Genomic DNA, 16,991 nt, shown 5'->3' with positions numbered 1-16,991 from the left:
CAGGAATATCAAAAAGAAATCTAGAATTAATAAGACTGCTAATGAACGCGCGCTATTTAAAAATCATGATGTCAGCTTATAAACAGCCCTAATTTCAGACTAACGTAATGACTTACTCTAACGCTCGCTCGGATGAATCACTGAATGCTTTCCCAATGTGTAATGCGGAGAGTGCACAATGCATTCTTATAGCGTGCTCGCTGTCGAGCAAGTTCAAGAATAGCTAATCTAGATGTGTATTATATTCTCGTCACAGGAGCGAACAGAATCTTTTTCTCCACCTTATCTCACTAGCACGGCTAATATCTTTTTTTTTCCTACCTAAGCTGATATCCTTGAGAGGCTATATCAGCGTCGCCTTAATTAGTAGGTGAGCTCACGGGGCTCAAACCTGATGACGTTGCTAACACGAACCCTAGCAAGAGCCGTGCTTTGCAGAATCTACCACCGGATCGGAAACGCGACCCACTGAGAAGATCCGGCGAGAAACTCAGTGGGCTGTGTCTGAGGGTTAATTTACTCGTCGAGCCCTTCGTCGCAAGCGACGGGTTCGACGGGAACGGTGACCGGTGCTTGAGGTACCTAAAAGCACCGTTAGTGGATCGGGAGGATCCGAAATGACGTGTTTGGGGCGACGTCGACTGCTTTCCATTCTTTCTGCAGAATCGGGAATGTAGTTACCGACGGCCATGATGAGAGGGTCCTCGTGTCGTGCCGCTTTATCGAAGTGGTTTTTTTCTTCCATTCTCTTCTATCAGTCGTCATCTCAACCCTCACTCCTCCCTCTCTCATATCGTCATTCACACACTCCATCCATGTCTTCTTTGGTCGACCTCTTCCCCCTCTACCTTGCACTACCATTTCCATACATTTTCTAGTCACATGCATCTTCTCTACGCATCACACGTCCATACCACGCTAACCGTCTAAGGTAATAATAAAGGAGCGAATAGAATAATAATTGTAATTCCGTTTGCTTCTCTTAATACCTGTTTTGAGAACTAGTAGGTACATGTTGAATGGTACTACCGGAAAGCAATAGCACATTTCACAAAAGAAATTAGAATTTCGTATTTAAAAAAAAAAGAAAAATGTCATGCTTAATACTCGTAATATTAAATACTTGAAATTCAGAAATGGAATTAATCAATTTCAATTACAAATATATAATTAAGTGTCGTAAAACATAAAATGCATATAATATTATCTTAATGTCAGAATATTAGTAAATTGCATATAACATTATTAATTTAGATAATGTTAAGTGTACTGTAATGGATATTCCAATTAAAACAACTCTGTCACTATCTAGTCATTTTAATGAAGTCATGCTATAATAATAATTGTTACATTGTAATCATTAAAATACCCACTTAATCGCCGTTAGCCTAAGGTGCTACTTCAGCTATTAACAGAACGATATGTGAGCTCATTAGCTCAACATGAGAGAAATTTCTAAAACTGGCCCTCGCAAGAACAGTGCTTCGCTGAGTAATTTCTTTTATTGCTTAGTTGGGTGGACGAGCTCACAGCCCACCTGGTGTTCAATGGTTACTGGAGCCCATAGACATCTACAACGTAAATGCGTCACCCACCTTGAGATATAAGTTATAAGGTCTCAGTATAGTTACAACGGCTCCCCCTACCCTTCAAACCGAAACGCGTTACCGCTTCACGGCAGAAATAGGCGGGGTGGTGGTACCTACCAGTGCGGACTCACGAGCGGTCCTACCACCAATAGTAATCTATCACCGGATCGGAATTGCAACCCGTTCAGATGATCCTGCGAGAAACTCAGTGGGCTTGTGTCTATGGGCTACCCCGTATGTTTGATTAGGACGTCGACCGATGCTTGAAGAGTGTAAAAGAATCGAGATTACATCACATCATAATCAATTCTTGTTCTGGGTAAATTTTTGATGAGCTTATATTTTTCCCAAAGGCAGTTGGCGGTATTGATAACCTCCGCGATATCTCGCGTCAGTTGATATTATGATCACCTACTTCCATTGCATGCAATTAAAAATAAACTGTAAATTATATCGAGGGGAGAAAGGCAATTTGGTTTAAGCGGCATTATGCTTAATACGCGACAGCTATCTTTGTAATTAAATGTGCGTTTTATTTGGCATAAGCGGCTTTTTTTATTGCTTAGATGGGTGGACGAGCTCACAGCTCACCTGGTGTTCAGTGGTTACTGGAGCCCATAGACATCTACAACGTAAATGTCGCCACCCGCCTTGAGATATAAGTTCTAAGGTCTCAGTATGGTTACAACGGCTGCCCCACCCTTCAAACCGAAACGCATTACTGCTTCACGGCAGAAACAGGCGGGACGGTGGCACCCACCCGTGCGGACTCACAAAATGTCCTACCAGCAGTAATTACCCAAATTATAATTTTGCGGGTTTGATTTTTATTACACGATGTTATTCCTTCACCGTGGAAGTCAATCGTGAACAATTGTTAAGTACGTATTTCATTAGAAAAATTGGTACCCGCCTGCGGGATTCGAACACCGGTGCATCGCTCGATACGAATGCACCAGACGTCTTATCGTTTAGGCCACGACGACTTCAAGTTCACATACATTGTTCAAGTTTCATGCATTCAAGTTTACATACATTGAAATATTAATATTATAATAAAAATATTTCCAACTTTTTAAATGCAATTTACATAAACATTACATACATATGTCGTGTAATACAGTTTACGTACTTCGGCTGAGTCGTCCATTGCGTAAAAGTACTTTGAATGATTGATGATCTGTCTTTTATCTACCCTGTACACCATCAATTAATTGTCTATACAATCTATACTAAAATATAAATCTACAGTGGTTTTTACGGATGTTCCGTTATAACTAGATTCATCTCTGCACTCCCCTAAGGTAGACTGTTAGAGAATGCCTATGGCATTAAGTCCGCCTTTATACTTTCTGGTATATGAAGTTATAAATAAATAAATAAACTACTGAACCATGCATCCGATTGACTTGAAACTTGGTATCCATGTAGAAAATACATGTACTTAATGGATAGGCTAATATTTATATGAGTGTTGGACTCCCTATACCAGTTGAGGGGGCGTTAATGATGAGAATATTTGTGGGGGTGAGAAATAATAATGTTAATTTTAAATGCCAAGCGAAGCGGACTGATACAGCTAGCTTATTACAAAAACCAAGTAAATATTAAGATCAACATTGACGTATTTTCGCTTCCAAAGAAATATGGTCCTTTTACTTAATAACATTAAACTTGATTTTAATGAGATTTCTATTCATTCATCTCCACAAAGAGCATCGTTAGGCCGATGCGTGGGCGTGACTTACTTTCTTTGTGACCTTAATTTATATATAGCGGTCGCATTGAACTGAATGCTTTGAAATTTGATGGGCTCGACTCGGAACGGAGACAATGAGTTCCGTTTCCAATGTTATTGGTTTAAATAAACACTTCTCGATGACAGAACCGACAATAATACTCATTTATAAAAACTAAGAAAAATGTATTAGCTTTAGTAGATGATAGAAGTAAGACAAAACATGAGAAACAATAAATTTGTTGAATAATAAATAGATAAAAATTGAATTTAAACTTTTAAAGTAGTTATAATTAAAATATATATTAAATAGGTTTAATCCCGCACCCACTGAGTTTCTCGCTGGATCTTCACAGTGGGTCCCAATTCCGATCCCGTGGTAGTAGAAACACCGCTCTTGCTAGGGCTTGCATTAGCAATTCTCTCGGTTGAGCCCGTGAGCTCCCCTACTCGTTCGTCCGTACTTCGAATAACACCTTAGGCTATCAAGGAGAATGTAGAAAAAAAATGTGAGCCGTCACGGGACGCCTGGCAGATGTGAAACATCGACATTATTTTCTAAAAGTAATATGCAGAAAAGAACAGATTGTGATAGGAACTAAATATGTCATAATGACAAAATAAAATATTACGAAAAAATAATTTGTTTTCAAGTAAAACACAGGTTATGTGTACTGTAGTAAACAAAAAACAACACTGTATACACTACGGAGTGTACACTATAGGTATCCGAGCTCAGTGTAGCGAGAGAGATGGCTTAACGCCGGATCGAGTGGGAGAGAATCGCACAGTCGATTGCGCATGGCGACGCGTCGCCACGCCAGAAATCGGTTTTACGTGCGCCTATAGATGTTTCACATCAAAAAATTTATAAATAAATAGAAAAAAAACAAATAAAGGCTTAATTGCGCACTTAAAAACAAATTGCGCACTTTTTTATTGTCATTATATTATTTCCGACATTATACAGTTTTCCTTTTGGTCCACTCTTGCTGATGAGTAGTTACTGGAGCCCATAGACATCTACAACCTAAATGCGCCACCCACTTTGAGATATAAGTTCTAAGGTCTCAAGTATAGTTACAATGTTTGCCCCACACTTCAAACCGAAACGGCAGAAATAGGCAGGCTGGTGGTACCTACCCACGAGGACTCACAAGAGATCCTACCACCAGTAACTACGCAAATTATAATTTTGCGGGTTTGATTTTTATTACACGATGTTTTCGTCGATAATCTCGACAACTAGGTTAACAATCCTTTCCATATGACTGACGCAGAAAATGTATATAAGTATAGATGTTTTTTCTTCCCTACCTATGCTGATAGCCTTGAGAGGCTATTTCAGCTTCACTCTAACGTTTGTAGGTGAGCTCACGGGACTCAAACCGGAGAGTTGCTAACACTGGCCCTAACAAGAGTAGTGTTTCGCAGAATCTACCACCGGATCGGAAACGCGACCCACTGAGAAGATCCGGCGAGAAACTCAGTGGGCTGTATTCACTGGGGCTGTGACATAAGCGTTATTTTTTTTTTGTGTCACAGAACGACTGCCAAAATGCACTAAAAACGTTTAACCTTGTGTCCGCATCGCTTGGAACTTGTTACGGTTCGTCGGAAACACATAAAGACGTTGTTCTGCACATGATTACCGCGTTTTAAAATTAAACACATTGTTTTTGCGTGGGCATTCGTTTTGCGTGCTGCTCGGTGAAGCTATTGTAATTTAAAGGGGATTGACGTTGCTGCTATCTTATATTCATTAAGCTATATGGTGTGTTTTTCATGCGGTCTCCCAGACGTGAATTAGAGAAGCTCATAATTACGGGTCGCATAGAGGGCAAGCGCGCCGTGGGCAGAACACCAGCCAGATGGCCAGATCTAGTAAGAGATGCACTTGGTGGTAGTCTGTACCATGCAATCCACGCCACCCATGATCAAACACAGTGGAAGAACGTCACATGTGGTTGCGATCCTTAGTAGTAAGGGAATGATATAGAAGAGAAGAAGCTATATGGGTACGCGTAGTCTTCAGGCACGATGTTAACCCACAGACACAGCCCATCAGCCCACTGAGTTTCTTGCCGGATCTTCTCGGTGCGTCGCGTTTCCGATCCGGTGGTAGACTCTGCAAAGCACGGCTCTTGCTAGGGCTAGTGTTAGCAACATCGTCAGGTTTGAGCCCCGTGAGCTCACCTACTAGTTAAGGTTACGCTGATATGGTCTCTCTAGACCATCAACTTAGGTAGGAAACAAAAATATAGGTGTCACTGGTTGTGGTCGACTTTAGATTAAATCGTAAGCATCTATATCAATATGTGCATTCCAAATACAAAAAAAAATTCATTCATCAAATCATCAAAAAAATCATTAGTTCTGTTTTAATTTGTTTGATGGATAGACGAGTGAACGAACAGTCTATTCGTTCTATTCGTGTACGATAATACTTAAAAGCTAAATGTGAATACGGTTAGGTTTTTTAGCCGAGTAATTTCACTTTCGGTGCATGTTTACACGACCAAGGCAAGCCGATGACATCATTGCCTATTGCAAAAACTGCGCGAGTACGTTTCGCCACATTTCCATTGAATCAACGACATATGATAAGTATCGTCCTTATACGCTGTTTGTTTTGGTTCAAAATGTAATTTTAATCGGCGGTGGGTACAAGAATAGCAAGAATATTTATTTATTGTAATACTACGTGGTATTTTTTATTATTTTTAATTTATGTTACAATGTCATTGAACTCGTGTTTTAGTAACACAGAACAGGATAGATGCATCAAAAAGAAAAAAATATTCCAATCGAAAATCTCAGTGTGAAACATTCATATTTTATATAGTAGAGTTACTTTCACAAAACTATAATATATTACTGGTGGTAGGACCTCTTGTGAGTCCGCGCGGGTAGGTACCACCGCCCTGCCTATTTCTGCCGTGAAGCAGTAATGCGTTTCGGTTTGAAGGGCGGGGTCGCCGTTGTAACTATACTTGAGACCTTAGAACTTATATCTCAAGGTGGGTGGCGCATTTGCGTGATGTCTATGGGCTCCAGTAACCACTTAACACCAGGTGGACTGTGAGCACGTCCACCCATCCAAGCAATAAAAAAAAAATAAACAAAATGTAATAATTATTACAAAACTTATTGAATGAACCTACTATTTGTTTGTTTGTTCGAGCATCGCGCCAAAAACTACTAATTGTTATTATAAATATTGTCGTTTCCAATTGTATAGATTAAGAAAGAATTTATAAGCTCGATTTCTTTAAAGTTCTCTGTAACGATAAGAACTACGTATAACAATAAAACTATAAATATTTTATAAACGCATAATAAATATTTTGAAACATCCCTTTGAAAATTCGGCTCGAAAGACCAACTTTAATAAACAAAGCACCTTAATTATTTTGACTATTGCTTTTCATATAGGTTTAGTTGTTCGTGCTATGTAATACTTATTTATATGTTCGAGGTAAAACTAAAGTGCTTTTACTATCACTCGATAGAAGGTTTCTGGGTATTTCTGGAATATCACGATCAAATTTAGATATATACGGCATGACTTGCTTCAGCGAATGGATAAATAATACATATTTATTGTTAGTCACAACGATGCGTGTTCTGGCTTCACTGATAAATCAGATAAATCGGTGGTTTCTGGGAAAACCGGGAACATTCAGAAAATCATAGTTTATTTTTTATTTTTATTGCCTTTTTAGGCAGACGAGCATACGGCCCACTCGATGAAAAGTGATCATCGCTCAAGGACATCAGCAATGCCAGGGGCAGAGCCAAGTCGCTGTCTACCATTAAAAATGCAAAGTTTAGGAAAACGGCTTAATGCTTAATTTTTCTTTTTCTAAAAATGCTTAGTTTTTTTGCCTACGAAGACAGATTAGATCCATCCATCCGATGGTGAGTGGTCAATAACGCCCGCTGCCGCTTGAAGCGGTTAGTGTCATCCCGCACGGATTGATGTCAGGTTCCTCCTACTCATCTTTACTGTGAAGCAAACATATATAAACACAAACCTATTCAGAACTGGCTACACATGTATGAGGCTAAGTGTACCTACTCGCCACAACGAATAACAATTTTATCTTTCTTTTTACATTCCGATCCTGTTTGGTCAGAGCTTACGTGAAGACAATGAATAAGCTACTTTATCGCGCCAACTTTAATGGTAATTTTCGTGTGAATCGTCGAACGTTCGCCTTTGAACATAACCTGGAGATAGGAGGACGTTGAGATATTGATGCTTTTGTAAGGATTTAAAATTTGTTTTTGTTTTATAGCATAGATAATCGTAGTAATGTCAAAAGAGGCCATTTTATATATTATTTTTTTATTGCTTAGATGTGTGGACGAGCTCACAAACTTGGTATGAAGTGGTTACTTGAGCTCATAGACATCTACAACGTAAATGCGCCACACACCTTGAGATATAAGTTCTATCTCAGTATAGTTACAACGGCTGCCCCACCTTTCAAACCGAAACGCATTACTGCTTCATGGCAGAAATAGGTAGGGCGGTGCTATCTACCTACCCGTGCGGACTCACAAGAGGTCCTACCACCATAGCACCAAGCGGTTTATTTTTTCTATTCTAAGCCCGCACGGATAGGTATCATCGACTCATCTATTTCTGCTACGAAGCACTCATGCGTTTCGATTTCAATTGAGGTTTAGACCTCATGTCTGGTGGTGGGGTTCATGTCGTAATATCCATGATTTTCTGTAACAGCTTAATATCGTATTGGCGGTTCCTTCACTCGTCTATCCATCAAACAAATTAAAACAGAACTAACGATAGAGTAGCTCGCGAAACTAAAAAAAATATGTTTTTTTAAGCTATTGCATAGCTTTTATCGCGGGCCTTGACCGCGGCGACCGAATCATGAAATTCCGTAACGGAAAACACCGGACATTACCCCTCACTCCGCCTACCATGTAGCTCGCGTTCAACACATTCACACGTTGCGCTTGTGTAGTGTTTGTGAATAAGCGCGTGGCGTGACGTCACACTGCATGCGCATCATGAAAAGTTGCCCATCTCTCTTTCGCGCGGTCTAGCTTATGAGTGTGAAGGGGACAGTTAAGGTTTTGCTTTTATTAAAGTTTAATATAGCGTGGTCTTGTTTTATTATTGTTTTAATATTAAATTATCATTATCTAATTATAATAATAATTGTATAAGTTGATAAAAAATTCTATGTATTGTATGATAAAAAATTATATGTCAGTTCCCGAGTGCCACACGTTTGTTTTTTGTATTTGTAATACACACATAGGTGCTCACGAATTGATTTAAAGTCGACCACAACCAGTGACACCTAAAAACAATCAATTTAATTTTACATGACAATATTAGTTACATTTTTATTTATTAAATTAGATTTTACTACAATAGGTAATATAAAAAACAGGTATAGAGAAAATAGTTTGAGAAACAGCGGTGAATGGTACTTAGTTGTTGTTGTTGTTTGGCTTTGTCTATTTAAACATAGACGTTAAGTGCTCTTCGTTGGTGATTGCGTTAAAAATTAGCACGACCGGAGCGAATCTCAATTACATAATAGGTACTTAGTTACCGAAAGACAGGAAAATTTTAAAAGTTCCCAGCTTAACACTGACGTCACTGTACGAAAAAATGTATTTCCATTTGCACCATTAATTTATTAATAACTAGCGATCCGCCCTCGCTTCGCTTCGGAAACTTCAATTTATTATTGATTTCTCCACTATTTAATGGACGTTATTATTCATATAAACTTTCCTCTTTAATCACTCTATCTATTAAAAAAAACCGCATCAAAATCCGTCGCGTAGTTTTAAAGATTTAAGCATACATAGGGACAGAGAAAGCGACTTTGTTTTATACTATGTAGTGATTATGTATTTCTAATTAATTAAGGACTGACTTCAACGATGGCTCGAAATACCTAAGAATTTATAATTTAAATATTATAAATAGATACATGACATTCGAATATGTAAATAGCATCTATTAAAATAAATGTTTAGCTTAACGATTATTAGAAAACAAACAGCATAAACAAGATTACTTAATTTTTATTTTTAGACGAATTTGCGCTTAAGAGATGAACTGATTGATAAATCATAAAAGTATTTTAATCTCAAGTAAGATCGATAGGTATCAAAACTCCATTCCAATGGTACTGAAATATAGACCTTAAGTTTTTCATTTGTTTCTATGATCCAGGCAGGTTATTGGCAAACGATCTCATTGCCTATCTTTTGTTGAGTGTTTATTGGAGGAAAACAATGTGAATTATGATACTCATCTTGGGATATAAGGTCGAAATTTGAATGCTGTAGCATTACGCCTCTCCCAGGCTCAGAAGAAGGTCAAACTTGCAGCATGTACAGGCAAGATCGTTCCTGCTATGATGACAAATAATGCGTTACAAACCAAAGCATCATAAGCCTCATATCTGGAAGCTGTAGTCATACCATGAGTCACCTCCTATATTTATGTCCTATATCGATTTTTTTTCTACCTATGCTGATAGCCTTGAGAGGCTATTTCACCTTCTCTTTGACGTGCAGGTGAGCTCACGGGGCTCAAACCAGGAGTGTTGCTAACACTGGCCCTAGCAAGAGCAGTGCTTCGCAGAATCTGTCACCGGATCGGAAACGCGACAATCGGAATAGCCGGCCACGTGCTATTTAGAAACAAAAACCTTAGTCACAGCAACGTGTGGCCGGGTCTGCTAGTTTAAATATATACTAATAGTCTTCATACGGTCTAGTTTTGACCGCATCACGGACCTGAACCTACAAAGACCCTGAATGAATTAGCCGTGTCTTTGATGTCAGATACATTCGGTATTTAAAACTGACGGAATCGATATCAAGATGGTACCATGCAACAATCGGATTAGATATGTGTGTCTCGAAATCTTATTACATATCCACTTGAATGTAAATTGTAACACCAATTATGACCAAGGCGACGAAGCCTGTAAAAGCCGTGTCGAATATTAACCGAATTATTCAGGTCAAAGCAATAAATAGGCTTAGAACAAGGCCGCTCGTGTAATTCCTAATTGTGATATAAGTACCTACAAATTGGTGCGTTTTTAAATCCAATAATAGCTCCGAGGAATTATCGCACCTTCCACCGCAAATAAATTTGACTTGATCTAACTTCGTGGACTTTGTTTTGCTCATCGATACAGCTCTAGCAAACAAGTTTTGTTAATTCTTTTATTACCCGGTCACTCGTTTTGCTTAATTTTAAGGTATCATCATAGTCGTCTACTTTTAAATTACTTTATAATAAGTGCTCTGTTCTTCTCTCATCCTTTTCAAAATTTTTGGTTTTTGTACAAGAGACAATTTTCTGGAATAGAAAATCAATGATGGTTTCTAATATTAAACGTAACTAATATAAAATCTTCTATACATATCTATATAAATAGGTAAGAACATAACAATTCAGTACATTTCACTCATCTCTTTTAAGACCTATCTTTTCATCCTATTCCCTTTTTTTCCCCACCTATGCTCATAGCCTTGAGAGGCTGTTTCAGCTTCTCCTTAACGTATAGGTGAGCTCACGGGGTTCAAACCGGGGGTGTTGCTAACACTGGCCCTAGTAGCAAGAGCAGTGCTAACAGGAATCGCGAGAAACTCAGTGGGCTGTGTCTATGGATTAGTTCACTCGTTGAGCCCTTCATCATCCTATTCCCTAATTTTGAAAAATAAACCAATAAGAAAATAAAAGAGAAAATGTAATAGACAAATAATTATTTCGAATTTTGGTGGGTAGGCGAACAATAGTAACTATTATTAGCCTAATTGAACTTTTTGTCGGGAACGCGAGGAGTAAATTTGTGTGATTTTGTTTTATTTTGTCTATTTAGTATTTCTTCGGGTATAAATGTGTAATAACGGTGGTTTGTTAAGTGTTTATTATCTGTGAAAGTGCACAAATGTGGGAAAATGAAACAAAGCCGCTTGACGTAACTTCTCGGGATCCTCCAAAAAGTCCACTGAAAAAATCTCAGTAAATGACCACCATTTTACTGAGATTATATTTCATCCCATATCATCTCATCTCATTTTATTGAATTTCATCCCAGTTGATTAATGACCCAAATTAATCATTTTCATTTCATTTCACTCCATGTTATCATTTTTCATAAAATTAAGAAATATATTAAAATAAAATATGACTTAAAGGTCTCAGTTACCAGACCATAAAATCCCGTAAAAAATTATTAGCCTAATTACATTCACACATGATCGGCTGTTCCCACGCGTAGCGAAACAATACCGCAGGTACAATTACTGCAGGTTGCTCCATTCATAGCGAACAAACGTGAATCAGTCCAGGAGTGTACCGAAGTTCCACTCTCATTAATTTGAATTAAATCATCGTAGTAAATATTTAATTATATCGTTTAGGATAAGGCTCTAAGTCAATCTCTCGAGTTCTCGACATTAAAAAGGACTTTATAAAAACACTAGCGACCCGCCCTCGCTTCGCTTCGGAAACTGTAATTTATTATTGATTTCTCCACTATTTATTGAAGGTTATTATACATTTAAACTTTCCTCTTCAATCAGTCTATCTATTAAAAAAACTGCATCAAAATCCGTTGCGTAGTTTTAAAGATGTAAGCATACATAAGGATATAGGGACAGAGAAAGCGACTTTGTTTTATATAGGTACTATGTAGTGAAGTCAATTAAAAAAATATGTACAATTTTTCTCGAATCAAACGAAGCTGCGGTTATATGGCGTAAGCATGCCGATCCATGATATAATCAGTCAATTTATCATGTTTGACTTTTGGCCTAATTACAAATATGTACTGTGGAGGTTATCATGTCGTGTTTATTTATAATTCACGATATAATATTACTTTATTTTCTCGGTAAGTCGGATGATATAATTATCTTCGTAGAATTGTGTGGTCATCGAGCGATCTTGATAGATTTATAGTGTCAAGTACATTGCTTATTTATATTTAAGAGTAGCAAATCTATGTCTTCATTGTTTGGAGTCTGTTAGTGGTAGTACGCAAAATTTATCAACAGAGTATTAGTTGGCGTGTAAAATATAAATGAACTGTTGAGATATCCATCTCATGGATGAAAGTATTTATGTTATAATATCTATAGCGGTGATTCTCAACCACTGTTCCGCGGCACTTTTGTGTGCCGCCAAATTTCAAAAGTGTGCCGTCAAATTTATCGATTATATAATAATGTTAATATTATTAAATTATATAATTTTAAAAGAAAAATATTTTAAACATGAATATATATTTAAATCCACAAAAAAAAATTGTATATTTTAGTTTATTTCGTGTATTAAATTTTTTTGATATTTATGCAGTGTGTTGTAGTAAATAAATAATTTTTATCTTTTTTTTTTATGTGCCGCCAAATTTTGAAATCTTTAAATATGTGCCGCAACAAAAAAATGGTTGAGAATCACTGATCTATAGGATCTGTGTGCTTAGTGCGAGTTTTTTAACGTCTCGATAACCTAAAAGTTAGCCCAATTTTGTATGCAGTTGGAACAGCGCCCCTAGCGTCAAACATAGTCAAACGATCCCACTCCATACAAAGATGAGCTAACTTTTACGCTATCGAGAATGTTAAAAAACTCGCACTAAGCACACTGATAATGAAACACGCTGTAGTGGTCGGCGAGCTAAGACTTTAATAAAAGTATCAAATAGAGGGGTGAAGGGCTATTTTTTGCGTTTTATTTGATATTTGCATCAATAGTTCGTTTGTTTTTAATGGAACTTAAATTAAGTTTAATCCATTCAGATAGTTTTTTTGTTATAATATTTATTACAAATTTTAAACTTCAAATGGCTTTCCTGTAAAGTGGCAAACATTTCGCTCAAACTACGCCTTTCACCCCTCAAAATGATTTATTGACTGCCTGTCAATAAATATAATTTTTGAAAACCTGTTTTGAGTGCGGACCACCTCGCAGTGACAATAATTAGATTATATGAAACTTATATGTTGATACGACCCGGGCTCGATCTACAACACTTTGCTTCACTGTAATTCCAAAAAAAAAGTGCCTAAAATATTCACTTAAAGTTCTTAGGACTATTACGTTATTACTCACTACTATCTATATAAATAAAAATGAATTGCTGCTCGTTAGTATCGCTAAAACTCGAGAACGGCTGAACCGATTTGCCTAATTTTGATCTTGAATTATTTGTGGAAGTCCAGAAAAGGTTTAAAAGGTAGATAAATATGAAAAGGCTCGGAATTAAATAAAAATAACAATTTTGCTTTTCCTTTGATGTGTCCCCCGTCGGATGGATTCCTTTTGTATGTTTCATGTTTATTTTATACAAAAGTTTAGGTATTTTATTCATCGATTGAGGCACTATGAAGTCTGCCGTGTCAGATAGTATTAAATAAAAAACATAATAATAAGTAAGTACAGGTAACCCTCCTATAACATTGTATTTTGCAACACGGTTCTGCTCTAACACGAAAAGAAAAATTCACCAAAACCTTCTTATAATATATAACACGATAATGAGATTTTTGTTTAAAATTATTAACTATACTGAGATTATTAAGTAACTATACTGAGGAGACCTTAGAACTGATATCTCAAGGTGGGTGGCGCATTTCCTTCGTAGATGTCTATGGGCTCCAGTAACCACTTAGCATCAGGTGAGCTGTGAGCTCGTCCACCCAATTAAGCAATTAAAAAAATATAAGAAAATTATATTATGCACTATAAACACACCTATATATGAGAATAACCGAAATTTTACCGCTTATCTTTTATGTATAATAGGTAAAAAGTACATACAGTCATAATTGAGATGTTTCATTCAGAAAAATTACTCTACTTTTTGTACTGGCTTCAAGTCTCATATAACGCGGTTTAGCACAACACGGGACTTTTTAGGAACATATCTACCGCGTTATAGAAGGTTTATCTGTATCTAGTATAGTTGTATTCGTTCTGAGTGACGCTAAAACGTCAATGACCTTCAAGGGTCGGCCAAGGTCCGTGCGACATTGTATAAATAGGTTCGTTCGGTAATAGAGATGTTTATTTTATGTTTTGACTAAATCGTTTTAGAGTTAGTAGCTTTTTGGCACGACATATCTCTACTGATTTCTCAAATTTAGATATTGGAGCTGAAGAAGATGTTCGTTGATGTAGTTAGAAGGGCTCAGGTACTTATGTGGTTTCTGTGGTGTGTAGGGCCTTTTTTTTATTGCTTAGATGAGTGGATGAGCTCACAGCCCACACCAATGCGCCACCCACCTTGAGATATAAGTTCTAAGGTCTCAAGTATAGTTACAACGGCTACCCCACCCTTCAAACCGAAACGCATGACTGCTTCACGGCAGAAATAGGCAGGGCGGTGGTACCTACTCGTGCGGACTTATTTACAAGAAGTCCTACCACCAGTAAAAGGCACCTACCATCAGGGCATCTTTTTTCCTCCATCTAATCGCTGGTAGGCAGACTTGGGAGCACTTGCTTACACTAGCCCTAGCAAGAGCAGTGCTTTGCTGTATCAGTTCGATATCCTGATTAAATGAGAAGATCCGACGACAAACTCAGTGGGTTGCCTATCAACCTGACCCGGCTTGAATTACGAGGTAGGCCTTCATACTCGGACCGCTGGACCGCACAAATAGGCAGGATTGTGTGGCATACCCAAACGCGCTCTACCGTCAGTTAATACGCTAATTTGAAATTTATCCTCTCTAGAGATAGCAGTCTGGAGAGACATACTGGACCAGGCTAAGGCCCACCCTGGGCTGTAAGGTCTAAGATGATGATGAGAGATAATTACGCTGAATGACAATTCATTATAATTAATTTCATTCAAAATATTTACATCCGTTCATAGTTTCAATGTATTTTGTAAATTAGCAAACCTAAGTTTTCCCATCAACCCACAATTGTCCACTACTGGACTAGACCTCTTTTAGACTAGGACACTTTCGGATCTTCAGATTTTTTTTTTTATTTTTTTTTATTGCCTTTGTAGGCAGACGGGCATACGGCACACCTGATGGTGAGTGGTTACTGGAATAATAGAGAATAAAGAACATCCATTTCTATCAGGCCGTCTCTCACTAACCATCACTCCACCTAGCCGGAGGGGTCACATACCGCTTGCGGACGCGGAAACGTACTCACAAGCGGTATATTTTTATTCGTTATACCTTTTAAATAAACACGCCAACAATGATGTAATTGTCATTTGATTTACTAGCGGGTGAAGCATTTTGTATTCATTATTATGTATGAACTTGCGTCCGAGAATCGACCGCAACAATGATAAACCTTGGATTATATTATAAATAAAATATACGAAGTTCAATTTAACATAAAAACACTTTTTTTATATTTTGAAAAATGGTTATGTCATCCAAGTCATAATACAAGTCTGACAGTGGATGGCGACATTCATATTGTGATATCTATGTTCTCTGAAAACCAGTTAAGAAGAGATGAGCCTTGAGTTAGTTCTTATTATTATTAGTATTAATTCTGTAGGTTATTAGATATATAGAAAGATAGATAGATAGAGCCGCAAGTTCACTCACATAGCTCAATGAAAATTTATCTCTCTACCATATACTACCGTAAATAATATAACAAAACCCACCTCACACGAAATAAAATGAAAATATCATCGATACAGTCGAAGCGAATCGAATATGCATAGTTAAGGATAATTCAAAAACCACCGGTCATTTCTCGATAGAATTTAAATGGAGCGTCATGAGAGGCATCAGCTTTCAAAAATTTCTCATGTCCTTCAAACCACACGTTAAAATACAGTCATAAAAGACTCCTTATTGAAGTGGGAAACTTTTTCTACAAAAAGTACGTCAATAAAATGTGTCATTTCGCACCAGAAAAGATTGGCGACAAAAAAAGAAAACTCATGGATTACTGGCTCACGAGACGCGGCCTTGAATTCAATTCGCTGCGTTTATGTTCGCGATGGAAGGTCGTTTCACATCTCACGTTTAAATTGTTTTAATGTAACGACTCTGGATACGGATTTTAGCAAAAACAAGAAATATCCGGTATCTTATTTTTGAAAGCGTAGGTTGTGAGCGAACTTTTTGACTTTATTCGAATGGACAAACTTTAACTGATCGTGTCAGTGATGTATTAAAATTCAATTAATCAGACCGGGGTAACTGAAATCTAGTGTTTTCTGGTAAAGGGCGCTACGGTTGGAATGCCGGTGCTCAGTGAGTCATACGTTCATCTATTATGAGGACAAAATTGGTCGTTCGTTGCTTTCGGAACTTTCAAGTCGTCATGGCCTAAGTAAAGGATAAGACGTCCGGTGCATTCGTATCTAGCGATGCAACGGTGTTCGAATCCTGCAGGCGTGTACCAATTTTTCTAATGAAATACGTATTTGACAAATGTTTACAATTGACTTCCACGGTGAAGGAATAACATCGTGTAATAAAAATCAAACCCGCAAAAATTATAATTTGCGTACTTACTGGTGGTAGGACCTCATGCGAGTCCGCACGGGTAGGTACCACCACCCCGCCTATTTCTGCCGTGAAGCAGCAATCCGTTTCGGTTTGAAAGGTGGGTCAGCCGCTGTAACTATACTGAGACCTTAGAACTTATATCT

The 16,991-nt window shown here is 37.6% G+C and overlaps 1 protein-coding gene across 10 annotated transcripts in view; it reads left to right on the top strand.

Moving 5' to 3' along the window:
• The window catches only part of LOC101737919 (muscle-specific protein 300 kDa), a 214,393-nt gene that overhangs the window by 64,512 nt on the left and 132,890 nt on the right, over positions 1 to 16,991 (top strand). The gene's annotated exons all lie outside the window — the stretch shown is intronic.

Source organism: Bombyx mori, chromosome 12, assembly GCF_030269925.1.
Source record: "Bombyx mori chromosome 12, ASM3026992v2".
Classification (NCBI taxonomy): domain Eukaryota; kingdom Metazoa; phylum Arthropoda; class Insecta; order Lepidoptera; family Bombycidae; genus Bombyx; species Bombyx mori.
This window is presented reverse-complemented; position numbering and strand designations above follow the sequence as displayed.